General features: G+C 47.0%; 1 long non-coding RNA gene across 1 annotated transcript; it reads right to left on the bottom strand.

Annotated features, from left to right (window-relative positions):
* Positions 1-28: 28 nt before the first annotated feature.
* LOC311588079 lies at positions 29-25,858 on the bottom strand. The gene is made up of 3 exons (XR_014776074.1): positions 25,619-25,858; positions 21,819-21,913; positions 29-104 (listed from the first exon to the last, which is right to left on the bottom strand). It is a non-coding gene; the product is annotated as an uncharacterized lncRNA (long non-coding RNA).
* Positions 25,859-27,320: the final 1,462 nt, after the last annotated feature.

The raw sequence follows: 27,320 nt of genomic DNA, 5'->3' as shown, positions 1-27,320 counted from the left end.
CCAGAGAGGAGAGAAAAGAGGTTAATGGGAACAGGAGAAGTAGACTTCTTTTGACTCAGTTCCTGGGAGCGACTCCACTCTTCACAGTGAGGATTTCAGCCGACCTCTTAAGCAGCAAAGCAGCAATTCAGCAAAGGTGACTGCAACCGCAGCAGCCAGAACCCCGAACATTGAAATGTCCTCTAGAGCATTTCTAGGAGCGTCTCAAAGCGTGTGATGAACAGCCAAATGATAGGAAACTTTGCCAAGACCAAAAAGACCCAAACTCTTGTTTTTCTCGGGGGGAAATATATATATATATATATCCTCTCAGAGTTTGTACACAAGTCTGTTTCACATTCCCACACTTGGGATCAAAGCAAAAACATGTTTACATCCACTACATGCAACGTTCTTATTTTTTTAATTATAGGAAAAGGGAGGACTGTTGGCAAAGAAGTGGCCTGCCTCCAGGTTGCTTAGCAACCTCTGATGTCATCATCTGCCGCAGCCACCAGGTCCACAGGATAAAAAGGACAAATCTGCCACCTGTTGCGCTCTCTCTTTCTCTCTCTCTCTCTCACTCTCTCCTTCTCTCTCTCTCTCTCTGTCTCTGTCTCTGTCTCTGTCTCTGTCTCTGTCTCTCTCTCTCTCTCTCTCTCTCTCTCTCTCTGTGTGTGTGTGTGTGTGTGTGTGTGTGTGTGTGTGTGTGTATGTGTGTCTTTCTGTCCCTCTGGGGTACCCTGCTTCATCTCTCACCATGCTTCTACAATAAATCTTATTTGTGGGGTGCATATTTAACACTTGGTCTCATGGAGGAGAGGGGGAAGTTTTGGGGGGAGGTGGAAATGAGTTCTCTACTGGGTGTTATGGTTAGCTTTTTAAAAATGAAATTCCAAAAGCCTGTGATGATACCAAAAGTGTTATAGTCCTTGGCATAGCAGCAAAAGCAGGCAGATGCCTGAAACTGTCCAGAAGGCAGGTCTAGGCGGGGTGTGGTGGCACACGCCTTTATTCCCGGGAGGCAGAGGCAGGCAGATCGCTGTGGGTCTGAGGCCAGCCTGGTCTACAAAGTGAGTCCAGAACAGGCAAGGCTACACAGAGAAACCCTGTCTTAAAAAACAAAAACAAAAAATCCAAAACCAACCAAACAAACAAAAAGACAGAAGGTGGGTCTGGTAAGATGCAGGCCGGATAGGTGCTTCGCCAGCAGTCAGCTCTGAACTTGTGGCAATGGGTCAGGCTTCAGCAGCTGCCAATGCAGTTCCTTAACCATCACTGCCTGACTGCCTGAGGCATCCAGTAACAATTCTTCCCTAGAATAAATGATGGTCATGCTGGAGGAATGGAGTGAGAGAGCAAGCCAGCCACCCTTCATTCGTGAATCAGGGATTTATAAACCTTGGGCCGTGGGAAGAGGTTTGAGGGTGAATGTGTTTGATTTGATGGGCCCAGGGATACCTAATCTACAGGAAACAAAATAGCCCTATCATCAGAGGGAAAGGCAGTACTTACTTATCCTATGGGTTGGGGAGAATCTTCCCAATTAAAAGTTATTGGTTGAAAGCCAAGACATCTTATTAGCATAGGGTGTGTATCTCCAGGAATCCCCCTGTGCTTGCTGAACAAGTTTCTTACCAGGAAAGGGCTGGGCCTGTTATCCTCCCTGAAGGCTTTGTGCTATTCCTTAGGGGACCTGGGGTTCCCCAGATCAGGCAAAGAGGGGACTCCATGAGAAAGGGAGTCCTTTGTTTTTGTACTGAGCGCAGAGGCGATCCAGAAACACCAGACTTCAACCTTACAGCAGGGTCCCACAGGGGAGGAGGTAGAAAACATCAGCTTGCCAGATCAGAGGGGACCACCTCAGTGGCAGAGTCTAAGACCACGTCACAGCACAGCAGGGAAGGTTCTCAGGACCCCAGTCAGGGTAACAGCACTGTCTGGGGTGTAGGAGAAGGTTCTATGTTGGGTAATTTCAATTGTCACTTTGATACACCTAGAATGAAGTTAGCCTGTGGTTTTTTAGTTGTTAGCTACTGTGGGATAAGTGGGACCATCTACCCTGAATGGGCAACACCATTTCTTGGGCTGAGCCTCCATTTTTTTGTTTTGCTTTGTTTTGTTTTAAGATTTATTTATTATGTATACAGTATATACACTGGCAGGCCAGCAGAGGGCACCAGACCTCATTATAGATGGTTGTGAGCCACCTTGTGGTTGCTGGGAATTGAACTCAGGACATTTGGAAGAGCAGCTAGTGCTCTTAACTGCTGAGCCATCTCTCCAGCCCAGCCAGTTTTATTTTGTTTTGTAATCTCTTTAAAACATTTTAAAAGGGAGGGGCCCAGGTGGTGGTAGTGAATGCCTTTGATCTCAGTACTCGGGAGGCAGAGGCCGGCAGATCTCTGTAAGTTCAAGGTCAGCCTGGTCTACAGACTGAGTTCTGGGACAGGCAGGGATAGACACAGAGGAACCCTGACTTGAAAAACCAGAAGGGATGGGGTGGGGGACATGTTGGGCGTGGCAGCACATGCTTTTAATCACAGTGCCACAGGCAGATCGATATGAACTCTAGGTCTGCATAACAACTTTCAGACCAACCAAGGCTACACAGTGAGACCCTGCCTCAGAAGAGAAGAAAAGCAAAACAAAAAACAGGGCCAGTGAGACGGCTTGGCAGATAGACACTGCTGCGAAGGCTGACAAATTAAATCCCTGAAACCCACATGGTAGAAAGTAAGAAATGACTCCCCATACCGCCCTCTGATCGACAGGCAGACCCTCCCATCCCCCCAAAAATAAAAAGATATACGTTAAACAATAAGATTCCTTGTATGCTGCAAGCACTTTTTTAAGAATTGAATTAATTTATTTACTTGGAGTACTAGGGATGGCACCAAGTATTAGACTGAGCTACGCCCCCAGCCCAGCACGTGGCTATTTAGATGCACAGGATTATAATCATGTGACATTCATAGAGATGGTTGCTCTGCTTCAGGGCGCTGCATCATGTGTGTTGGAAATGAGTAAGCTTGGTGTCACACAAGGCAAAACAAAAGTGGTTCGGAGCCGGGTGTGGTGGTGCACGCCTTTAATCGCAGCACTCTGGAGGCAGAGGCAGGTGGATCGCTTTGAGTTCCAAGCCAGACTGGTCTACCAACTGAGTCCAAGACAGCCAAGACTACACAGAGAAACCCTGTCTCAGAAACAAAAACAAAAACAAAAACAAAAACAAAAAAAGGCTCAGCAGGGAGGTACAGGCCTGGAATCCCAGAACTTGGGAGAAAAAAAGCAAGATGATTGTTGTGAGTTCAAGGCTAGCCTGGTCTATCTAAGAAGTTCAGGCCAGTCAGAACTATAAACAGAGGCTGTCTCTGCTATACATTGTGATTTAGTGATATATACGATTGATCCTAGCATTCAGGAGATAGAGGCAGGGGAATTTCTGTGAGTTCAAGGCCAGCCTGATCTACACAGTGAGCTCCAAGAAAACCATAGTCACATACTGAGAAATTGTCTCAAACAAACAAGCAAGCCAACAAATAATCAAGAGACTTTCTAAAATAAATCAGTAAATAATTAAAGTTTAAAAAGTGTTGAGGGCTGGAGAGATGGCTCAAAGGTTAAGAGCACTGGCTGTTCTTCCAAAGGTCCTGAGTTCAATTCCCAGCAACCATATGGTGGCTCACAACCATCTATAGTGAGATCTGGTGCCTTCTTCTGGCCTGCTGGTTCACATGCAGGCAGAATAATAAATAAATGAATAAATAAATCTTTAAAAAATCATTAAAAATAAAAATAAAATAAAAAGTGTTGAAGGCAGGGCTGTGATGGTTGCTGGCTTTTTTTTTTTTTTTTTTTTTTTTTTTTTTGGTTTTTCAAGACAGGGTTTCTCTGTGTAGCCTTGGCTATCCTGGACTCGCTCTGTAGACCAGGCTGACCTCGAACTCACAGTGATCCACCTGCCTCTGCCTCTGGAGTGATGGGATTAAAGGTGTATGCCACCACTGCCCAGCGGTCCTGGCTTTTAATTGCAGCACTCTGCAGGCAGACAGGTGTGAATCTCTAAGGTCAAGGCCAGCCTAGTCTACAAAGTGAATGCCAAGACAGCCAGGATGCACAGAGAAACTATGTTTCAAAAGAAAGAAAGAAAGAAAGAAGGGTTGGACATGGTAGTGAAGATCTGAAATATCAATACTAGGCAGGAGGAACAAGTTCAAGGCCAGCCTGGGGAAATTACCAGAAACCTGTGGGTCTCTACTAGAGAGGTCGAAGTCTGGAGCTTCTGGTTAGGTATCCAACGGCAGCACTCCCTTTCTCAGCAGGGTTCCCCTCTCTACCTGAACCCAAAGTAGAGCTACATAGTCCTCAGGGGAGATTACAGGCCTCACCCTTTCCTGATAGAACCTGTTCAGCAAGCACCTGTGGATTCCTAGAAATACCCTACCCTATGCTAAGGAGATCTTAGCCTTCAGCAAATGACCTTTAATCGTACCTGGAAGTTCTTCCCCCACACATAGGATAATTAAGTATTGTGTTCTCTTTGTTGTGATAGGACCCTGTACTACTGTGTAAATGAAGGTATTGTACCACTGCATGTAAATCAAGTGTCCTGGCACCTCTAGTCCCATCAAATCATCAGACACATTCACCCTCAAACCCCTCCACACTGCCCAAGATTTATAAATCTCTGATTTACGAAAGTAAAGGCTTCCTCTCTCTTTCATGCTCAAGCTGTTCCTCTACTGTGGAGGTCTGAGACTCCATTTATTTATTCTGGAGAAGAATCATTGCTGGATGCCCAGGGCTTGACTGTAAGGCAGTCAAGGCATTGATGGCAGAGCTGCCCCATTGCTCTATCACAGTAAGATTAGTGCTGACCTCTGGTGAAACCGCTACCAAGCCCGAGTCTCACCCGACCTGCCTTCCGGGGCGTCCACCCGCATCCTCTGCTGTGCTTAGCATAGCAGCTTAACCAAAGACTGTAACACTGTGGTAGCATCACAGGCCTTTGGGATTTCCACTGATACTGGCAATCTCGTTCTAAAAGAGCTAGCTAACTGTAACACAAAGCGGAAAAGTCTAATTCACCTTGCCTCCTTTCCCTGGTGAGACTGGGAATCTCGCTTAGCACATGGGCCTTACCCTGAGCCACTCCTAAGAAAGGAACCAGACCTTTGATCTTGAGGTCCATCTGTTCTTGTCCGGAAGCAAGCAGCACCTGGACCTGTCTGCCAGACGTGAAAACCAGGCCACTATGGGACACTGAGCAACAGAAACATTGTCTCAAAAACAAACAAACAAATAAAGGAGCCTGGTGCACACCTTTTATCCCAGCACTCCGGAGGCAGAGGCAGGCAGAACTCCATGCCCAGGGTAGCCTGGCTTACATAGCAAGTTCCAGGACAGCCAGTGCTCAGTAGAAAGAATAAACAAAGAAACAAATAATAAATTGTCTAAGTTAGGGTTACTGTTGCTGTGATGAAACACCATGACCTAAAGCAATTTAGAGAGGAAAAGGTCTATTTTGCTCACCATTCCATATAAGAGTTCATCACCAGCCGGGCGTGGTGGCGCATGCCTTTAATCCCAGCACTAGGGAGGCAGAGGCAGGTAGGTTGCTGTGAGTTCAAGGCCAACTTGGTCTACAAAGGGAGTCCAGGACAGCCAAGGCTATACACAGAGAAACCGTGTCTCAAAAAACAAAAAACAAAACAACAAAAAACAAACAAACAAAAAAAACTCATCACCAAAGGACTGGGCTGTTAGCATTCTGCTCCAATCTACCTACTTGTGATGTCATTGCTTGCCTGCCGAGGGGCGTGGCCCTGCCCAGGACCCTATAAAAGGACAAACTGTCCACATGGCCTCCTCTCTTACCCTTCTTACTCTTCTTCTCTCTTCTTCTTACTCTTCCTGTCTCTGCCTCCCTCTGGGGTACCCCTCCCCCTTTCCTTCTCCCCCCCATGCTCATTTAATAAACTCCTCTACAACATAATATCTGTTGCCTGGCTTCTTATTATCTTATCATCTTATTTCTTTTTATTAATCATAACTGATTAATCAATCACTGATTAAGAAAATGCCCTACAGGCTTCCTACAGCCTGGTCTTTTGGAGGCATTTTCTCTGTCGAGGTTCCATCCTCTCAGATGACTTTATAGATTGTGTCAAGTTGACACAAAACTATCCAGCGCAAATATCTTCACCTGTAATCCTAACGCTCAGGGGCCTGAGGCAGGAGGATCACCATAAGCTTGAGGGCCAGCATGGTCTACATGTTTCCAGTCTAGCCCATGCTACATAGCTACACCCTGAAATGCTTGCCTTGTAGGAACAGGGTCTGGAGACTAATGTGCCCCCCCCCCCAGCGTCAGTGAGCTCAGTTTTTTTAGTGGCCACGCTGTTGCTACTGGCCTTCTCTGGGACTGTCACCTGCACCAGGTATCCATAGTACAGATAGGCGGCTCTATGCTTCATCTATACATATGCTGAAACTGATTAGGCTGCTACATAGCCCAGCCGTGAGAACAGAGCTGGCTGACTGGATGAATCAGGCCGCCCACCATCATAGGGGATGGTGGGAGAGAAGTGCGCCGATGGAGATGCAGTGGGCTGAAAAGGGAAGGCAGTAAACTAGGGTCTGCAGGTCTAAAGGTCGACCTATGAGCACATGGCTTCCACCTTCAGCAGTGGGATAATCCGCATCGACAACCGACTTGGTGGAGTCTGCGATCTAGCAGGATCTCAGAGACAAGCCTGCCGGTACTCTTGTGAGCATTTGTGTTTTTTCTTTCTTTTTTAATTTTTTTAGTTTAGTTTTGTTTTTGAGACAGGGTTTCTCTTGTGATCCTAGCTGTCCTGGACTCGCTTTGTAGACCAGGCTGGCCTCAAAATCACAGAGCTCCACCTGCTTCTGCCTCCCAGAGTGCTGGGATTACAGGCGTGCTCAACCATGCCTGGGTAAACTGATTTTCTAAGCTAGTCTGTTACTTCCCAGCCAAGCTCCCCAAGTTACTGGCCAGTATTCATCCTGTCTGGGCTGGATCTGCTCCACTAGGCCACATTCTTTCTCTCCATCTTTTTCCTTCCTTCTCTTGCTCTTCCACATACCTCTTTCCTGCTGTACAGCCTTTCATATTAACCAGTCAGAGATAATTGAGGAACAAAGTTTATAAAACAAGCTGGGCGTGGTAATGCACGCCTTTAAGTCCAGCACTCAGGAGGCAGAGGCAGGTGGATCACTGTGAGTTCGAGGCCAGCCTGGTCTACAAAGTGAGTCCAGGACAGTCAATGCTACACAGAGAAACCCTGTCTGGGGGAGGAGGTATTTATACAACAAAGAGTGGTGTATAAAGCTGGGCAGTGGTGGCGCACACCTTTAATCCCAGCACTCGGGAGGCAGAGGCAAGCAGACGGCTGTGAGTTCGAGGCCATCCTGGTCTACAAAGTGAGTCCAGGACAGTCAAGGCTACACAGAGAAACCCTGTCCCGAGAGAAAAAGAAAAAAAGAGTGCTGTATATGAGAATAACTAGATCTTGGGGGCCGCAGAATTTAGCACCTGAATACACAGAGCACCAGACCAATCCCCAACAGGACTATACCCTCAGACTGTAAACCAGAAGAAACCCTTTCTCCTTCAGGTTACTTCTGTCAGAATATTTTCTGACAGCAACAGGATAAGTAACTAAATAAAGTCGAGTCCTGATTTTCTTTTTCCTGACAGTACTCAGATGACCAATCAGCACGCTTTGGAAGGATTCTTCTCTGAGACTCTAGAGAAAAGAGCTCCAAGTAAAGATATGTATACATGCAGGCCTCTCCCAAATAAAGATTGCTCTTCACAACGCACCTCTTTTTCAGTATAAGGATTTGAACTTGTGGCCGTGGAATTCTGTATAAGCACTCAATTTCTGAGCCCAAACTCCTTCCCAGAAAGCGTGTGTGTCCTGGCACCTGGAGGCTTTTCCTAGCTTGACAGACAAAAGTTATATCAAAAGTAGACTTGTCAGCTGTGAGGCAAAATCCTGTCGAGGCCTCTTGGTGTACTCCCCAGTCTCAGGCCCCGAGTTGTTCTTCCTCTTAGTAAGAGGCACGTGAGGCCCCTAGACAGCATTTTGCAGACATAAGAGGAAAGGCGCTGCCCAGCACATCTGCGGCTGTGAGCGATCCCTTGTGGCCCTCCACTGGGCGGAAACCCAGGGAAACCAAGGCCAAGTTCCTTTCCCAGCCCAGCTGGGCTCCACTCAAACAGCGGCCCAGGGCTGCTGTTCGACAGGGCAGCCCCAGGAAAAAACTAGAGCTGTTTGCTTAGGGTCCCAACAGCTGGGTCAGACGTACCAGAAAAGCCCATGGGTCGTTTCACTTCCTGTCAGAGTGATTTCACTTCCTGCCAGCAGGTCACCCAGGCCTCTGCGCACAAGCAAGCCAGGAGGCCTCTGAGAGGCCAGGCAGCAATGAGGGGTTGCTGTAGCTTCTCTTGCCTTACAGGGCCTGCAGAAGTCCGTCTTTGTGCAGGGCGGTTGTGTCTATGTGTGCATTGTATGCTTGGGCACGTCGTTGTAGGCTGCTGTGTTCGTGAGTGCATCTGAGTGGGGAGTTGTGTATATGTTTGTGGAGAGAGCTAGATACCTTTGTGAGGTTTGCATGTGGGTTTATGTGTTTGGGGAGGGGAGTGTGTGTGCTTGATTGCAGTTCCAGACAAGCAATATGGAAAAGCACTCTAAAATGTCTTCCTGGCTCTGGGGACGTCCATAAAAACACAACTGTAGGGCTGGACCGACAGCTCAGTGGTTAAGAACACTGCTTGCTCTTGTAGAGGACCCAGGCTCAATTCCCAGCACCCGCACGGTGCCTCACAACCATCTCTAACTCCAGTTCCAGGGGAGTCAACCAAACCACCCATGCACAGAAAAGGAAAAAATTAAATATAACAACAACAATAAATAATTCAAGCCAGGTGTGCTGGTGCACACCTTTAATCCCAGCACTCAGGAGGCAGAGGCAGGCTGATCTCTGTGAGTTCTAAGCCAGCCTGGTTTACATAGCAAGTTCTAGAACACACAGAACTACATAGTGAGACCTTGTCTCAAACAAAACAAAATAAGGGGCTGGAGAGATGGCTCAGATGTTAAGAGCATTGCTTGTTCTTCCAAGGGTCCTGAGTTCAATTCCCAGCAACCACATGGTGGCTCACAACCATCTATACTGAGATCTGGTGTCCTCTTCTGGTGTGCAGGCATACATGCAGGCAGAACACTATATCCATAATAATAAATAAATAAATCTTCCTCTTCTTCTTATTTATTTATTTATTTATTTATTTTGGTTTTTCGAAACAGGGTTTCTCTGTGTAGCCTTGGCTGTCCTGAACACACTTTTTAGACCAGGCTGGCCTCGAACTCACAGTGATCCGCCTGCCTCTGCCTCCCGAGCGCTGAGATTAAAGGTGTGCGCCACCATGCCCGGCATAAATAAATCTTTTAAAAACAAACAAAGGAAACAAAACAAGGTCTCACTAGGTAACTGAGGAAGCCCTTCAACTTCCGGCTCCTCCTCCTTCCTTCAGCTACCTTCACCTCGAACCCAGGACTTCACGAATGCTCAATAAGACCTGTGCTGATTGTCACACCCCTCCTGACTATCATCCTTTTAATGCACGCCTCATGTCAGCATGAAGGCTGCTTTAGGACCTTCTGAACTGCTGTTTACTGCCGTGCCCTCTGGGCCTACCTGGGGCGTCTCTTGACTGTGGCCACACCCAGAGATACCTGCTGCAGAGGACAGGCATGAGTGGCAGTAAGGAGGGAAAGAGAATTCTGTGGGTTTGTCCTTCTCAGTGGAGCAACCCATGATGTCAGCGCTGGGAATGGTGCCTCCTATAGCCTGTGTTACCACACACACCAGCCTTGGATGCAAGTTCCTAAGCCTGGCCTGTTGGTTTTTATCCATCGTAGTGAAACGCTGAGGCAGCCTTGGTGATCATGCCCTGAGCCAGTTGCCTCCCATCTTTTTGGTACTAGTCACCACATGCTCTATTGGCACCAACACAAGCCTTTACATTCTTGAGAGTTTTCTGGGTTCTATTCGTCCCCCGATTCCTGGCATTTTTAGGCAGGATCTCACTTTGGTTTGGGTTTTGTTTTTTTCTCGAGACAGGCTTTCTCTGTGTAGCCTTGGCTGTCCTAGACTCGCTTATAAGACCAGGCTGGCCTTGAACTCATAGAGATCCCTTTGCCTCTGCCTCCTGAATGCTGGTATTAAAGGGGTGCACCACCACAACTGGCTCAGGGTCTCACTGATAGACAGAGAGAGTTCCAGGACAGACAGAGAGAGCTACATAGTGAGACCCTGTCTTGGAAAATAAAAGGGTAGAGAAAGACGTATTTCCTACAGCAGGTAGACATCTTCCTGAGCATGCTCCATTCATGATGATCACTCCAGAATGGAAGGACAGATGTGTGCCTGTGTGCGCGCACGTGTGTGTGTGTGTGTGTGTGTGTGTGTGTGTGTGTGTGTGTGTGTGTACTGGTAGGGCTGCACTCAAAATCACTGAACATATGTGTAAAAGTTAAAACGGTATGTGCAGAATGGAACCCTGGTCCTCTGGAAGAGCAGCGAGTGTACTTAAGCCCTGAGCCATGTCTCCAGCCCCAGATGGTACACAGAAATGAAAAAAAAAAGTTATCTTTAAAAAGTTTTAGTTGAAACAAAGTGATGGGGCTCTTTGAAGGCATCTTAATGCAGACGCTTGTAACCTAAGGTGCATGTTCCCTCAGACCTAGCAACAGTCCTGCTTTAATGTCACTGACTATTGGAGCTTGGGATGGGATGCAATTGATAAAGATACAGTGATCCTCCTGTGTCAGTCTCTTCTGGAATTTTGGGGTCACACAGGTGTGACCTTTTGTTGTTATTATTGTTGTTTGAGACATAGATTTCTCTGTGTAACACTGTGTAGTGTAGTCATGGAACTCACTTTGTAGACCAGGCTGGCCTTGAACTCACAGAGATCCACCTGCATCTGCCTCCTGAGTGCTGGGATTAAAGGCATGTACCACTCCCGCCAGGCTAGCTTTATTTATTTATTTATTTGCTTATTTTATTTTATTTTTTATTTTTGGCTTTTCAAGACAGGGTTTCTTTTGTAGTCCTGGCTGTCCTCAACTCACTTTGTAGACCAGGCTGGCCTCGAACTCACAGTGATCTGCTTGCCTCTGCCTCCTGAGTGCTGGGATTAAAGGCGTGCGCCATCATGCCAGGCCTTTTTTTTTTTTTTTAAGGAAAGGAATAGTAGTGAAAGGCAGAGAAAGATTTATTTGTTGTGGCCACATTAGGAAGGCAGGAGGAAAAGTCCCAGTGACTCCTCAAGATTATCTTGGGGCCACCAACATCAAGTGTAGGCTTACGGGGATGCGACCCTGTCAAGATGTCCTGCCAGTTATCAGCCCATCATTGTCTCTACTGCAGTCTGTTCTGCAAGGTGGGGCTGCTCTGACTGGCACTAGGCTTCAGCCTTTTCCTTCTCCCAGCAGGAGCCTCCTGGAGGGAACTCCAGGTCCTCAGGAACCATTGTTTCAGTATCCTGATAGCCAGGGGGCACCGGTCTATCTCTAGAATGACTGCATTCCTCAAGGATGCTTACAGACTCTGAGTTCAAGGCCAAGCTGAGCTACATGGAAGAGACCCCAGAGGGGTGCATGCAGCAGTAATCTCTCACTTGGGAAGTGGGGGCAGAAGCATCCATCAGTAGTGTAAGGGCAGATTCGCCTACTTGGTGCTTTGAGACTAGCCTAGGCTACGTGAGACTGTCTCATAAAAGCAAAACAAATTGCTAGGAGAGCCAGAGCATACCTGAAGAACCTGGAGGTGCTTTCTAGAACCTGAAGGGCAGGCTGAGGATGTAGCACTGGAAATGTTAAACACAGTGGATTGTTCCTTCTAGGGAAGGAATGCATAACCTGTTGTGCACCCAGAAAGCTGGGGTGGGAAATGTATCATAGGCCACTGAGCTCTCTGTGTGGCTAGAGACATTTCCAGCATTAGGTTCATCCCCAGACCCTTACCATGAGCTTGTTTTTCTGTCACTCTATAGAACCCATCTTTTTTTTTTTTTTTGGAGACAGGGTCTCTCTATGTAGCCTTAGCTGTCCTGGACTCGCTTTGTAGACCAAGCTGGCCTCGAACTCACAGCGATCTGCCTGCCTCTGCCTCCCGAGTGCTGGGACTAAAGGCATGTGTCACTACACCCAGCTCAGAACCCATCCTTATGGACTTTACAAAGAGTTTGATGCAGTCACTTCTGATCTCTATTTAGCTCACTTTGTTCATCAAGAAGTTTTATGTACACTTTGTTGTGAATACCAGAGTAAGTTTTCACCAAGTTGTACTGTGCATCTAGGGACCTGCCTTCTACCTGTTGTATCCATTGACCTAGGCACATGGATCTGTCCTTCCCAGAAGAGGAAACGCTTACCTGTGGACTGCACGGCTCAGGACTGATAGATAGTCCAGGTTGGCCTCGAACTCACAGAGATCTACCTGCCTTTGTCTCCCAAGTGCTGGGATTAAAGGCATGTGCCACCACTGCCTGGCTACAAGACATTGTCTTTTTAAAAAAACAAAACAAAACAGTGCATGCACCTGTGCAAAGAGGCCTAAGAATGTCCTCAGGAATCACTTCAACATGACACAGCCTTGTGCTGTCTGCAATGTAGCCAGCCACAGGACACATTCCACTGGGTACTGACAGATGTGAAAGTGGGGTCGATCAAGAGGAGAAAGCAGCCCTCTCACATCTGGACTTTACACTTCAGCTTCTAGAACCGTGAGAAACCTTTGTCGTTTCAACCCCTGCCCTGAGGTATTTTGTCATAATAGCCATCACAGACTAAGAGTTGGGGAAGGGGAGACTCCCCTAGAAAGGAAGTGTCTTCTGTCAAAGGGTAGGTGCCCAAGCTTTCTGGAAGTCTCCACTGTCATGTATCTGCATGCATGTGGGTCATAGGACAATTTAGGAGAATCATTTTTTTCTTTCCTCCTTGTGGATTCTGAGATTGGATTCAGGATGTCAGACTTGGTGGCTAGTTCCCTCACCCACTGAGCCAGCATCTCATCAGACCCGCTGCCAGCATTTAAAAATGAGACCTTTTTCAGCTGGAGATAGGCCTTAGCAGTTAAGAGCACTAGCTGCTTTCCAGAGGATCAGTTTGGTTCCCAGAAGCCAGTTGGCTCATGGCTGCCTGTAATTTCAGTTCCAAGGGACCTAACACCCACTTCTGGCCTCTGTGGGCACACAATAAGACTCATACGGATACATACACTTAGTATAAATAAAAAAGGGACAATTTCATATAACACTTAAAACTTTAAATTCAGCCCCACTCTGGTGGGGAATGCCTTTAATCTCAGCACTCAGGAGGCAGAGGCAAGTGGGTCTCTGTGAGTTTGAGGCCAGCCTGGTCTACAGAGCGAGTTCCAGGACAGCCAGGACTACACAGAGAAACCCTGTCTCAAAAAACAAAACAACAACAAATCCTTTAAGTTAATTTGAAGATTACGAATACTGAAACCATGTGTGGGGTCACATGCCTGTAATCCCAGCACTCAAAATCCCATCCTGGCTACATAGCAAGACATTGTCTTTTTTGTTTGCTTGTTTTGTTTTTGTTTTTGTTTTTAGAGACAGGGTTTTTGGTTTTTCAGAGACAGGGTTTCTCTGTGTAGCCTGGACTGTCCTGGAACTCACTCTGTAGTTCAGGCTTGCCTCAAACTCACAGAGATCTGTCCACCTTTGTCTCCCAAGTGCTGGGATTAGAGGCAAGTGCCACCACTGCCTGGCTACAAGACATTGTCTTTAAAACAAAACAAAACAAAAACCAGACGGTGGTGGCACATGCTTTTAATCCCAGCACTCAGGAGGCAGAGGCAGGCGATCTCTGTGAGTTCGAGGCCAGCCTGGTCTACAAGGTGAGTCCAGGACAGTCCAGGCTACACAGAGAAACCCTGTCTCTGAAAAAACAAAAAGAAAAAGGAAAAAAAAAAAAGAGAGAAAAAAAAAGGCAGAGCTATGTGTGGCAGCACATAACCATAATACTAGTACTTGGGAGTTGGATGTGAGGAGTCAGGAGTTCAAGTCCAGTTGGAGCTATGTGGGGCTCTCAAAGAAAACAACAACAGTAAAACAAAAAGCCTACACTGAAGTGGTGACATATAACTCTAATCCCAGCACTTGGGAGGCTGGCAGGACACCTATGCCTTCCAGGTTGCCCTTGGATACAGAGCAAGTTTAAGGCAGCCCAGGTACAAGCGATTGTCATCAGGGACTTGGCCCTCCTCTCTCCTCCTGGCCACAACCCCCCTCCTCTTTCTCCTAAATGGACAGGGACTATTAGGGTCATCCTTACTACCCTAACTGCAGCTGAACTTGATGGATTCCCTTACTCAATTCACCCTCATCATCTCAAGCCCTTTATAATCCTAAAGATAATCCTCCTTTTTACATCTCAACCCCAGCAGGGCCTTGCTGTCTTAAGTTTCGGAAGATACCAAGGCTGACCAGTCTGCGCCAGTCTAAGAAGGATGAGGCCTCACACATACACGGTGCCCAACTCTGTGTGGCCATGCCCTACCTCTTCTCCTGTCTCCCCTTGCTTGTACCCATCGGTAGCAAATTCTACATATGGAGACTTGAGGTCCAGGAAACCTATACTAAGCGGTTCAACCAAACCACTCGTGTGCTAGGGTCAGGAGACTGCCACCAGCAGGTTGCCAAAAAGAGACACTTATTCCTATAACACCTAAATCAATTTCTCAAACACCTGTGCCCTGCCCCAAACTAGAGATTACTGTTGGTTTGGCCGATGTGTGGAGGCCGCCCTTGTTGGACCTGTAGGAGCATGATGCATATTCAGAAAGGCATTTTACCTTTTGTGCAAAATGAGGAATCTGAGGAATCTTTTATGTTCTAATTACTTGTGACCCTCTCTATCCCCGGGGATTGTCAGCTGACATTGGTCCATGAAAGCAAAGGAAGCAGGGGTGACAGATGGGAAGCTCAGACAAAAAACGACAACTTCCAGGACCAGCTTGGAGAAGGCAGATCAACTTTATTCAGGATGGAGGTGGGTTATACAGAACTTTTAGGGAGAGGGAGGAATTTCCAGGGTGGGTATAGATCATTGGCTGGAGGGCTAAGGTACTGAGATGCCTCATTTACATGGAGAGGCAATCCAGGAACCCCAGGTACTTGCTGAACTGGTTCTTATGCAGAGAAAGGGAGTTGGGCCTGTTTTTTCCCTAAGGACTAGATGACATTCCCCAGGTAGAGGATGTGGAGATCTGGGCTCCCCAGTCAGAGAAGAGGAAGCCTTGCAGACAAAGGGAGTCTTGCATTTTGTGAGAGCTCAGAGCTTTCTTGTAATGGCAGACTGTGACCTTAGCAGCAGAGTTTGTTGACAATTAATGTCCCATCATGCCCTAGATGGGAGACGGGGTTCATTGGTAAACTCTACTATAGCATTCATCACAGCCACCATCAGGCACACATCCCGCCCTCTCAGCCACTAAGCTGACACAGTAGAGGAAGTAGTCCAAAGCTCCTTGAAGGTCTTCACGTCCCTAATATGTCCCCTTTTAGATGATAATAATCCCATCCTCCCTGCCATATCATCTGTTTCACAACTTAACTTTTTTTGGGGGGAGGGGGCTCGAGGCAGGGTTTCTCTGTGTAGCCTTGGCTGTCCTGGACTCACTTTGTAGACCAGGAGGCTGGCCTCGAACTCACAGAGATCCACCTGCCTCTGCCTCCCAAGCGCTGGGATTACAGGTGTGCGCCACCACCGCCCGGCACACTTTAACCTTTGTGTTATCAGCTATTGAATAGTGCTCTGCAAGCTTTTGACAATGTTGGCTGTGTCCTTCCTGGTTCAAGTTCACAACCAGCATTTGTGGCCTCTTCCATTGTCTTCTTAGAGTCCCTCTCCTCAACACTCATTAATTTTTCTAAGCCAAATATCACAAACCATCCCTTATCTCACATCTCACTCTTTGGTATCACAAACTGCTTTAACTCCTCAGGGACATCCTCTTTGGGCACACTGGATTCTGCAGATTACAGTAAGACTTTAACCTTTGGGACTGTGGTACCCCAGCCATGTGACTCCATCTTGTTGCTAGACTTCATCTTAGGCCTGTCCTTAAGCCTGTCCTTAAGGTCACTCCAGCTACTGTAAAAACCACAAACTGTTCCAGGAAAAGAACCAGCAAAGGCCTGAGCCAGTCAGGGGACAGCAGGAAACCACCTAATGTCAGCTGGCTGTGGTGGCTTTAATCCCAGCACTTGGAAGGCAGAGGCAGCGGATCACTGTGAGTTCGAGGCCAGCCTGGTCTACAAAGTGAGTCCAGGACAGCCAAGGCTACACAGAGAAACTCTGTCTCAAAAAACAAAAAACAAACAACAACAAACAAAAAAAAAAAAAAGAAAGAAAGAAAGAAAGAAAAGAAAAGAGAAAAAAGCACCTAACGTCCCCAGATGTTAAGCATTTCATGGTCAGGCTTGACCAATCCCCTAACCCAACCTTGCTAAATATCAACCAATCCTGTAACTGCCAAACTGGAAACTCTAATTCTTTGTCATAACCATGATAAAAAAAAAAAACAAAAAAAAAAAAAACCAACAACAACCCTGCCTAACAGTACTTTGGGGTTCTCCTACTGATCTGCTGCTTCTGTGATGTTTGAGAGCCCTTGGGTTCAAGTTTAAATAAAGACCCCTTGTTTTTGCATATGGCTTCAGACTCCTGGTGGTCTTTGGGGATCTATTGATCTGAGCATAACATTTGGGGGCTTGTCCAGGATCCCAGAGGCCCCTGGAGACTCCCCGAACCATGGGGCCAACCAAGGGCTAGCTGGTGAGTGTTTTGTCTGGGTGCTCTGTCTGTGTCTCTGTGTTCTGTATGTGTCTCTGTTTTGGTTTCTAGAATGGACTCAAATCTGTAAATCTGTATCTGCCTGCAGGAGGTCTTAGCAGACATGCTGAAAAGGCCCCAGGCTCTAGGACTCAGAAGACATACTAAGTCCACTCAGTAGGGATTGGATCCCACTGGTGAATTTAGAGACAAAGCGGGTCGCTCCTGAGGTGTGGCAAAATGCCAGCGTCTCGCTGCCTGAGTGCGCCAGGAAGTCTGAGTTTTGTCAGTGTGTGCTTCGTTTCTTTTTGTTTTCTTGTTTTTGTTTTTATTTGTGTTACTGTTGTGACTACGGATCTTTTGCAGAACTTCCACAGCAGGTCTAGTTTTCTGATTTAGGCAGAGCCCTGTTACCATTCCTGATTTGGTTTCTGGCAGAACATGACAGAGCCCACTGGCTAGCGAGACAGTCTGCATTTCTGAATTTTTATTCTTTTCTTGTGCCATGCTGGCACATTTTTGTTTGTACGGTCCTTTTGTGTTCCTGTTTGCTTGTAACAGTCTCAGTTCTAGAAATGGGCCAGGCCTTAGGTACTATGTTGGCCAATGCTCCCCTCTCACTGCTGAAGGCATGGCAGCTGGAGCCAGGTGCCTCCCTCTTCCTGCTTGAACAATCAGCTGCTGCTGAGCCCTGAGGGGAAGGGCCTGCCCCAAGCACAGAAGGCCCTCCAGGGACTCCCTCTATAAAGAGGGAAGGGGGTTGTTCCTTTCTGGTACAGGACACACGGGTGCCCACCCAGCAGCGGCACACCCTGCTCCCCACCTGATCCTGCTCTCTATGGCTTGAATGCACAGTGGTTGGAGAGGGACAGAAGCAGAACTGCCCTGAACAAGCGCCAGGAGGACACAGGAGCTGCAGGGCTGTGGGCAGCTGCTGGGAGGTCTTGGTGGAAGCTTTATACAGCTTGCAGTCCTGGCAAAAGCCTGGTCTGCCGATCACGGTACACTAGTCACCTGATCCAGGCCAATGGCTTTGGTTAAAAACAAGCCCAGCTCCTGCCTGAAGTTAACAGGTGACAAGGTACTTTTCCCTTGAAATTAAGGCTAAAAGAAAGTAAAAAAGGTTTGTCTGTCTATCTTAAAAGTACTAATGTATGTGGCCACTATATGTTTGATTTTGACTTGCTTTATTTAAATGTATGAATTTATTGTGTTCTGTACACCTTGGTTATAAATTACTAGTTATTGAAGATGATTAAACATCATTGACATCGGGGCTGGAGAGATGGCTCAGGGGTTAAGAGCACTAGCTGCTCTTCCAAAGGTCTTGAGTTCAATTCCCAGCAACCACATGGTGATCCACAGCCATATATAATGAGATCTGGTGCCCTCTTCTGGCATGAAGGCAGAATACTATATACTTAATAAGTAAATAAATCTTTTTAAAAAATCTTTGGCATCTGTAACAAAAGGGAAACTGCCTCATAATTTAAGGTGAGAACCATTGCAAACAGCAAGTGGAATGAGCCAACTTAAGAAACAGGTGTCCAACCATATTTTTAAATTAAGATAAGATTTTATGTAATTCTTGTCCTGTATTTAAAACTAGACTTATAAAAGATAGGATTTAAAACAATGATTCTTTAATAAGGTATTAAAGTTGCACCTTTACACTGTGAACTCTTATCTAAGGATTTGTAATTTGCTTATTGGGTATAATGTTTAAATTTTATGTTCAAACTTTTGTTTAGAACATATAGGTGTGTATATTTGTTTGTAGCACAGATGTTTTTAAATACCAACTGTGTCGAGCACATGGTCTGCAGCCTGCCATGTGATTCCACCAGCGTGAGATAGCTATGTGGTATAAGGCAACAATTTTAGAGCCTCTTGGTCCTAATGAGCTCTCTGCTTACTATAAAGGTTGATTCAGATTAACAGACTGCTATATTGCAGACTTGGGAAATTGGTAATTCTAAAGATACTTTTAAGTTGAGATATCTTATTTTTAGAGATATTCAATTGTTTACACTGCTGAAATTTGGGTTTTGTCTTCTAAATTGTATGGTTATTATGCTCTATCTTCACTCTCCAAAAGGTTAAAAATCACTACCTTAGGAATATATTTGGCCTTATTTGAATATGGCTATAATTTTAAATTGTCTGCCACAGCCTCTAACAACATGCCACCATGTTGATTCTGGGATAAAAAGGGTGGAACTACAGCTTCACCTCCCATCTTGGCTAAGGGCAGGCACATGGCTGGCAGCCATCTTGGTTGTGGGAGACTCATGCCTCTGCAGCCATCTCTATTGAGGGCTACCAACTGCGTTCAGTTGCCCTGCTTAGCACGGAGGCCAACTTCTGTCCTTTAAGCTAGCTTTTGCTGTTCAGTCTTAATGATGATATCTGGCAGGACCAGCAAGATTGCCAGTCCCTCTATGGACTGTGTCTATGATTAAAAGTCTTGCTTTGATACTAGTTCAGAAATAGATTTGAAGTTATATTAGTAACTGATGCAGTTGATGGTCAGCTATATCAGGGAACCAGTTTATTTCTCTCTCTCTCTCTCTCTCTCTCTCTCTCTCTCTCTCTCTCTCTCTCTCTCTCTCTTCTTCCGAGACAGGGTTTCTCTGTGTAGCCTTGGCTATCTGGACTCACTTTGTAGACCAGGCTGGCTTCCTTGAACTCACAGTGATCCACCTGCCTCTGCCTCCCGAGTGCTGGGATTAGATGCGTGCACCACCATGCCCGGTACCTTTGTCCCTTGGTGAATAACTGCATAGAAAAAAAAAAGTGTAATTTTATGTAAGGCCTGAGGATATGGAAGTTAAGTTATGAGATTAAGTATTTGATGGTCTAAGAAAGCATTTAAGGGTTGATAAATGCAAGTTATAAAGGAAGTATCTGAGGGTCTAAGAAAGTGTTTAATTGTTAGTAATGCAAGTTATGAAAGTTGGAGGATCTTAGGATGGCGCACGCCTTTAATCCCAGCACTCAGGAGGCAGAGGCAGATGGATCTCTGTGAGTTCGAGGCCAGCCTGGTCTACAAAGCAAGTCTAGGACAGCCAAGGCTACACAGAGAAACCCTGTCTCGGGGGAGGGGGGAGGGGGGAAGGAAAAAAGAAAAATAAAGAAAAGAAAAAAGAAAATTGGAGGATCTTAAGAGAAGGTTTAAAGTACATAAATGCAAGTTGTAGAGCTATAAAAATGATTTAAAATATACGAAAAATGAGATCAATAGAGTTCTAAAAAGCTCGTGGAGCACTGACTGCTTACTGATCAGTCCCAAGCTCAAGATTTTAATTTCCCTTTGGTTGTATTCTGAATATAGACTTAAGGGTGCTTCTCATCATGCTAAAAATGAGTCTGTCCAATCTGTATATCAAGTCTTATGGACTGAGAAAAGAATGCTCATGCTTTTACTAGGTTTCAAAGGCACAAGTCTACTCCAGCTTTCTTGTAGACACAATTTTAACTTCTGTCCCTAATCTGCATTTGTCCCAGCAGATTTTCACCTGGCTAACAGACTCCATCCAGAGTGGCTTGTAAGCTGCTGAGATCTGGGCCTGTAGAAAGCTAGTGTAGACCAGTCCTGCAGATATGACTGGTCCCTGTCTCTTCAACTTGATTACCTAAACAGATGTTTCTGATAACTGACACATTACCTAGCCTTTGACTAGCTTTTCAGCCTTTCCAGGCCCTGATAACAGTGCCCCTAATTTTCAGCAGGAAGAAGTTACAGAGGAGAATGGCTTCACCCATTGTCCCAATTTATAGGCTGAAATGTTAAGTCAAGGGCAATTCTCTGGCATAAGGCACAAATGGCTATAAGAAATGGGCCCTTACAGGCGGATCGCTGTGAGTTCGAAGCCAGCCTGGTCTACAAAGGGAGTCCAGGACAGCCAAGGCTACACAGAGAAACCCTGTCTCAAAAAACAAAAAAAAAACCAAAAAACAAACAAACAAACAAACAAAAAAACCAAAAAAAAAAAAAAAAGAAAGAAAGAAAGAAATGGGCCCTTAGTTCTGTTTCTCCCAGTCATGCTTTGTGCCCCTTATATGATAGACTTTATTTCATGTTTGTCCAAGACTGCATTAATGCTGTCAAACCTATGGTTTTGCGGGTACAAAGCAAGCCCTTGTATACTGGACAGAAGTCATACAATCAAAGACATGATTTAGGTATGTAAGACAGGGGGAAATGTGGAACCCCAGCCATTGTGACTCCATCTTGTTGCTAGACTTCATCTTAGGCCTGTCCTTAAGGTCACACCAGCTTTTGTAAAAAAACACAAACTGTTCCAGGAAAAGACCCACCGTAGGCCTGAGCCAATCAGGGGACAGCAGGAAACCACCTAACGTCCCCAGATGTTAAGCATTTCGTGGTCAGGCTTGACCAATCCCCTGGTGCCAACCCAACCTTGCTAAATATCAACCAATCCTGTAACTGTCAGACTGGGAACTCCTGTTCTTTGTCATAACCATGATAAAAAACCCTGCCTAACAGTACTTCGGGACTCTCCTACTGATCTGCTGCTTCTGTGATGTTCGAGAGCCCTCGGGCTCAAGTTTAAATAAAGACCCCTTGCTTTTGCATATGGCTTTGGACTCCTGGTGGTCTTTGGAGATGTAGCCATCTGAGCATAACAGTACCACCACTCAGCTCCTGGGCGCAAACATTCACAATGCCACGATTCTCTGCAGCATGCAACTTTATCACTGCCCACCTGCTAGGTGGTCTGGGACTTGTGTCCTGGTGTTTCTTTTTCCGAAACAGTGAAGAACCCTGGCAATTCCTGTCACCAGGAATTTATAGCAGCCTGGCATGATAAACAAGCGATTCGGGTCATACCCTTTCTAACAGTCCTGGGCATAACTAATGGTGTTACCACCAGAGTGGTGGGACTGACAGCTTCCCTCACTACTTACCATTCATTTTTCCCTCAGTTCATGCAGGGTCTCCAGTGGGTGGCTCAGACGATCCTTACCCTCCAGGGATAAATATACCAGTGGCTGCTGTAGCGCTACAAAATCAACAAGGCTTAGATTTACTAACAGCAGAGAAAGATGGTCTTTTTCTCTTCTTCAGGGAGAAATGTTGTTTCTCTGTTAACCAATCAGGTGCAGTAAGAGACAAGATCCAACAACTCCATATGGATCTCCAAAAATGCAATCTGACTGTCTCTGCCTCCTGAGTGCTGGGATTAAAGGTGTGCACAACCACTGCCCAGCTAAGCCTGCTTTCTTATAGAACTCAGAGCCACCAGCCCAGGGGTGCCATCACTCTCACCATGAACTAGTGAATGCTAATTAAGAAAATGCCAAGGCTGCAGAGATGGCTCAGAGGTTAAGAGCACTGACTGCTCTTCCAGAGGTCCTGCGTTCAGTTCCCAGCAACCACATGGTGGCTCACAACCATCTATCTATAATGTGAGCTAATGCCCTTTTCTGGCCTACACGTACGCATGCAGGCAGAGCCCTGTATACATAATAATAAATAAATCTTTTTTTTAAAAAAAGTTTTCTGACCAGACTTTTAATCAGTTGCTATTACAGGATTATCAAGCCCTAGCTATGAGGCCAGAGGCCTGCAACACTATTATCCTTGGATGGTGAAGACCAAGCTCGCCCCAAAAGGACTTTGGTGTTCCCATTCCCCAACAAGTAGTTTAATGATAACGTTGCCCCCTTTGCAACCCATGACTGTTTATCAATAGTAAACAAAAAAGGGGGGCAATGTTCACTATCCTCAAGGACTTGGGTGTTGAGATGGCTCAGCAGTTAAGAACATTAACTGCTTTTCCAGAGGACTGGCGTTCAATTCCAAGCACACTCAAGAGGGCAGCTAATAGCCATCCTTAACACTAGTTCCCAGGAATAAAGCGCCCTCTCCTGGCTCCTACAGGCACTGCATGCACATGGGACACAGACACACATTCAGACAAAACAGACATAAATATAAAGTAAAATAAGTATTTTAAAATAAAATAAAAAACTATTTATGGGATAGTGGCAACAGTATTGTGAAGAAGAAAGATAAAATTCTATTTACAGATTTGAATAAGGAAAAAGGCCTCCTGTTTGTAGTTCATTCAGAGGTTGGCATGGTGGTGGAATAGGCTTGGGTCTGAATCCCTGGCCTCTACCAAACCTACCTGACAATTTTCCATCTCTAAGAATGAAGACTTTAGGGGCAGGCTATGGTGATGCCTGCCTATGACCCCAGCATTCAGTAGGGCGGTCAGACTGCCACAAATTTGGGCCCAGCCTGGTCTACATACCAAGCCTGAGGGCAGCATGTGGTACATGAAACCTTGCCTCAAACAAAACTGGTAAGGCCTGGAGATAGCTCAGGAATAGAGCATTTACCAAGTATGTATGAGATTGTATGTTCCGCTGGGTGTGGTGGCACACACCTTTAATCCCAGCACTCAGGAGGCAGAGGCAGGTAGATCTCTGTGAGTTCGAGGCCAGCCTGGTCTACACAGCAAGTCCAGGACAGCCAAGGCTATGCAGAGAAACCCTGTCTCAGAAAAACAAAAAGCAAACAAAAAAGATTGGTTGTTCCACACCCAGCACTGCAAAATAAATTGTTATTTGATTGACATAAAGCCATCTGAAGTCAAAGAGCCCTGGCCAGAGAATATGCTGGGTAGAGGGAAGATAGGGGGACCATTGCCCAGTAGTCATTTTGCTTTTCGGAGGCCTTGGCAGCAAAAAGCCAATTTGGATACCATCTTCTGGTGAGAGTTTTTGTTGTTGTTGTTATTTTGGTTTGTTTTTCGAGATGGGAGTTTCTCTGTGTAGTCCTAGCTGTCCTGGAACATATTCTGTAGACCAGGCTGGCCTCGAACTCAGAGATCTGCCTGCCTCTGCCTGAGATGAAAGGCATGTGCCACCATCCTGGGTTCTGGTGCAAGATTTACAGGGGGTGAAGCCAGAGCCGCTGGGTTGAAGAGCAGACAATAAAACAGGCTAGCTGTGTGAACTACTGCCCTGAGAGAATTTTATTGGATTGCTTTGTGTCTGGGAAAGGAAATGGTCTATAGACAAAGAAACCAGCGTTCTAAAAGCCAGTGTGTATCCATAAAGCGGGAGAGGCTGAGGTTAGAAGCCCAATCCTGTTTTTTTTTTTTTTTTTTTTACACAGGATGATGCTGACCTGGGAACTTGAATCCAAAACACCTGTGTTTTATGTGTTAGCAGCTGGGAGATGCAAATAGCCCCTGTGTCCCTGAGCTTCCCCAGTCAGCCTGTTCCAGGTCTGAGTCCCTGACTGTGCACGTCCACAGGCTGACCAAGCCTGCCTCCAGCCCGAGACCTCCTAGACACAGGTGAGAGAGGTCAGAGCAGCTGTGCTCAGCAGCCAGCTGGGACTTGACATGTGGGGGAAAGAGACAGAGACAGACACGGACACGGAGACAGACAGAAAGGGTGGGAGAGAGGGGGCAGGAAGAGGGAGGGAGGGAGGGAGGGAGAGAGAGAGAGAGAGAGAGAGAGAGAGAGAGAGAGAGAGAGAGAGAGAGAGAGAGAGAGAGAGAGAGAGATTTTAAACTGGTGTCTTAAAAGAGCCCAGCGGGCATCTGCAAAAGGCATCTGCATCTCCTACCCCGTCCTAACCTCTAGGCCCAGTGCCAGGGGAGCAGACCCTTTGTCAACGGAGCTATCCTGGCTTTGTGCGCCATGAGGAAGGCAGAAAAAGAGACCTTTGGCAGTCCTCATGGGGAGGGGAGGGACTCAGCCACCAAAGTCCCCGAAAATGTTCTCATTTGAACAAACAAACCAGAACAAAGCGAGAAGCTGGAGGAAGAGCCAAGGAGGCAGTGCAAGCAAGCTACACTGCCCTCCCTCCCAAACGGTCGGGGACGAAGGGTGTCGTGTTTATTAACCTGGTCAAAGGAGTCAGGGCGAATTAAGCTGTAGAGGAGCTTTGCTGCTGAACAATTTAGCATGCAAATGAGACAGGGGCACTGGGGTGTGAAGGAGACCACTTAGTAACTCCGTTAGTCTTGGGCTCTATATATAAGAGAGGAGAAATCCCAACCTTTGAAGGGAGGTGCTGGGCACACCGGGCAGAGACTGGGGACGCTGACCTGTATGCACCCAGATGTTTTCCACTGGTACAGGCCGGCCTGTAACCCTTAGTCACTTTAACATGCTACCAAGGCTAGGCGTTAGCGGGCTTGTTCGCCCCACCCCCAGGACCATGCCAATTAACGAATGAGCCTGTGCCAGTGTCAGCCCAGGGGGTGACTACCCAGTACAGGAGGGCACTGGCACGGTGTCTGCACGGCAGAAGCGAGTATATCAGCGGCAAGGAGCCCCACAGACGGGAGGAAGGACGGCACCCACAGGAATCTCTCTCCTGTGGGTCTGCTTTGCTTTCAAGGGCTGTAACTAAGGCCCAAGACCACTAGGGCCCCTGGTTGCACCGCTTTTTCTCTTCCCAGCTGCTCTGAAACAGAGCTGTTCCTCTCAGGCTCCCAGGAACAGAGATACAAAACAGCTGAGCAGATAAACAAGCCACCACCTGCTCTCTCTTCCCCAGTGACACCGCCCTTGTCCCCAAGTCCCACCCCTTCTTCCTCGCACTCTCTCCCTCCGTTCCCCCCTGAAGCCACACTCCCTGGTGGCCATGGTGGCAAGCAGCAGCTGCCGCAGTCTGCCCTCTCTCCGGCTGGCTGGCGCTGCTCCTCAGCCCCCCACCCCCGCAAGCCCCTGAGCCCCACCAATGGCAAATGAGGAACACGTGTCTGGAGCCCTGCGCTCTCTCCTCCGGAGGCCATTTCAAACAAAACGTTTGTGCTTCTGAAAGTCAGGCATGGATCTCTGGAGTCCCAGAGGAAAACAGGTTTATGGCATCCGCCAGCCCTGGAGCCTGGGTCTGGCCACTTGGCCCAGAGCCCTTAGCTCCACACAGGAAGAGAGAAAGGAAGGGGTTAATCTGTACAGAGAAGCCCTGAGGGGCCCAGTTCCCTTCCAGACTGCAGGGGAGGTAGGCTCTGGGATGGAGGGCAGGGGCTCTGGAAACTTCAAGAGGCCAGAAGGCCAAGGTCCATTTGAAACCCCGAAGAAGGTCAGTTACCTCAGTGTAATATTTGATAGTGCAGAGCAGGAGCATATATGCATGGTGTGCTGTTATTATTCTATATCATATGGGGTTTTTGTTTGTTTTGGTTTTTCAAGACAGGGTCTCTCTGTATTGCCTTGGCTGTCCTGGACTCACTTTGTAGACCAGGCTGGCCTTGAACTCACATCGATCCACCTGCTTCTGCCTCCCGAGTGCTGGGATTAAAGGCGTGCGCCACCACGCCTGGCATCATATGTCATATATAAGTATATATCTTACACACGGTGTGCTTTTGTGACAACATACTTTGGGTCTGGTAGTCAGAAGCCCTAAGTTAGGGTGCTTAATAGGTCCCTAGCACCAATGACAGGAATTAACAGAAGGTCCCATTAGTTGGGGACCCAGGAGAGGAGCTCCAGAGCGCCTCTTCCCAGGACGTGAGTGTGTGCACTGAGCTGGTTGGTGAGGTTCCCTGAGCGCTTGAGGGCAATTCAAAGCTTGAACCCTGCACTGCTGGCCTCCTCCTGAACTGTGAGTAAGTTGCTAGAACTTGGTGCACCAGTTTCTGCCTTTCCGCTTCCACCCCAGACACACCACCTCCCCACCTCTCCCTACCGCCCAGTCCTCTAACCCTGCTCCCCCTGTGTCTCTGGTTCCTCAGAATTCTGTCTTCACAGCTTATGCAGAAGAGGCGTGTGGCTTGGCTTTGAACAGAACACGCATGCCTTTCGTTTGTCAACGCCCGCCCTCCCATGCCCTAGTGTTGGAGGTCAAAGCTGGGGCCTTGGACAGTGTATACAGAGCAAAAGCCCTACCACTGAGTTCCTCCCCCAACCTTCATCAGGCCTTTGGTATTTGAATGCACAACCCAGTGTTGTTTGGTGTGGAGAGCAGCAAAAAGACCAGCTGAGATAGAACAGGGCTGGGTGGGCCAACAGGTGAGGCTTTGGGTCTTTGAAGGAGTGACGTCAACTTTATCAGCCTTAGTTTTCTCAATAGCAAATTACAAAAAGGGGCCCTGATGAAAGAGCTCAGTGGGTGAAGGTGCTAGCAACACGTGCACATACACACATGCACACACATGCACACACATGCACACACACACACACACACATGTACGCACATATACACACATATACACACAGAGACACACATGAAGTTAATCGACTAGTTAACTGATTAATAGAAATATATTCCAGCACTCAGGAGGCTGAGGCAGGCAAATCTCTGAGTTTGAGGCCAGCCTGGTTGATAAAGTAAGCTCCACGACAGCCAAAGCTACACAGAGAAACCCTGTCTCGAAAACAAACAAACAAACAAACAAACAAACACAACACTAACAAAGATTCTTAAACTGGGCA

This window comes from Acomys minous, assembly GCF_964271855.1.
Source record: "Acomys minous genome assembly, chromosome: 17".
Classification (NCBI taxonomy): domain Eukaryota; kingdom Metazoa; phylum Chordata; class Mammalia; order Rodentia; family Muridae; genus Acomys; species Acomys minous.
This window is presented reverse-complemented; position numbering and strand designations above follow the sequence as displayed.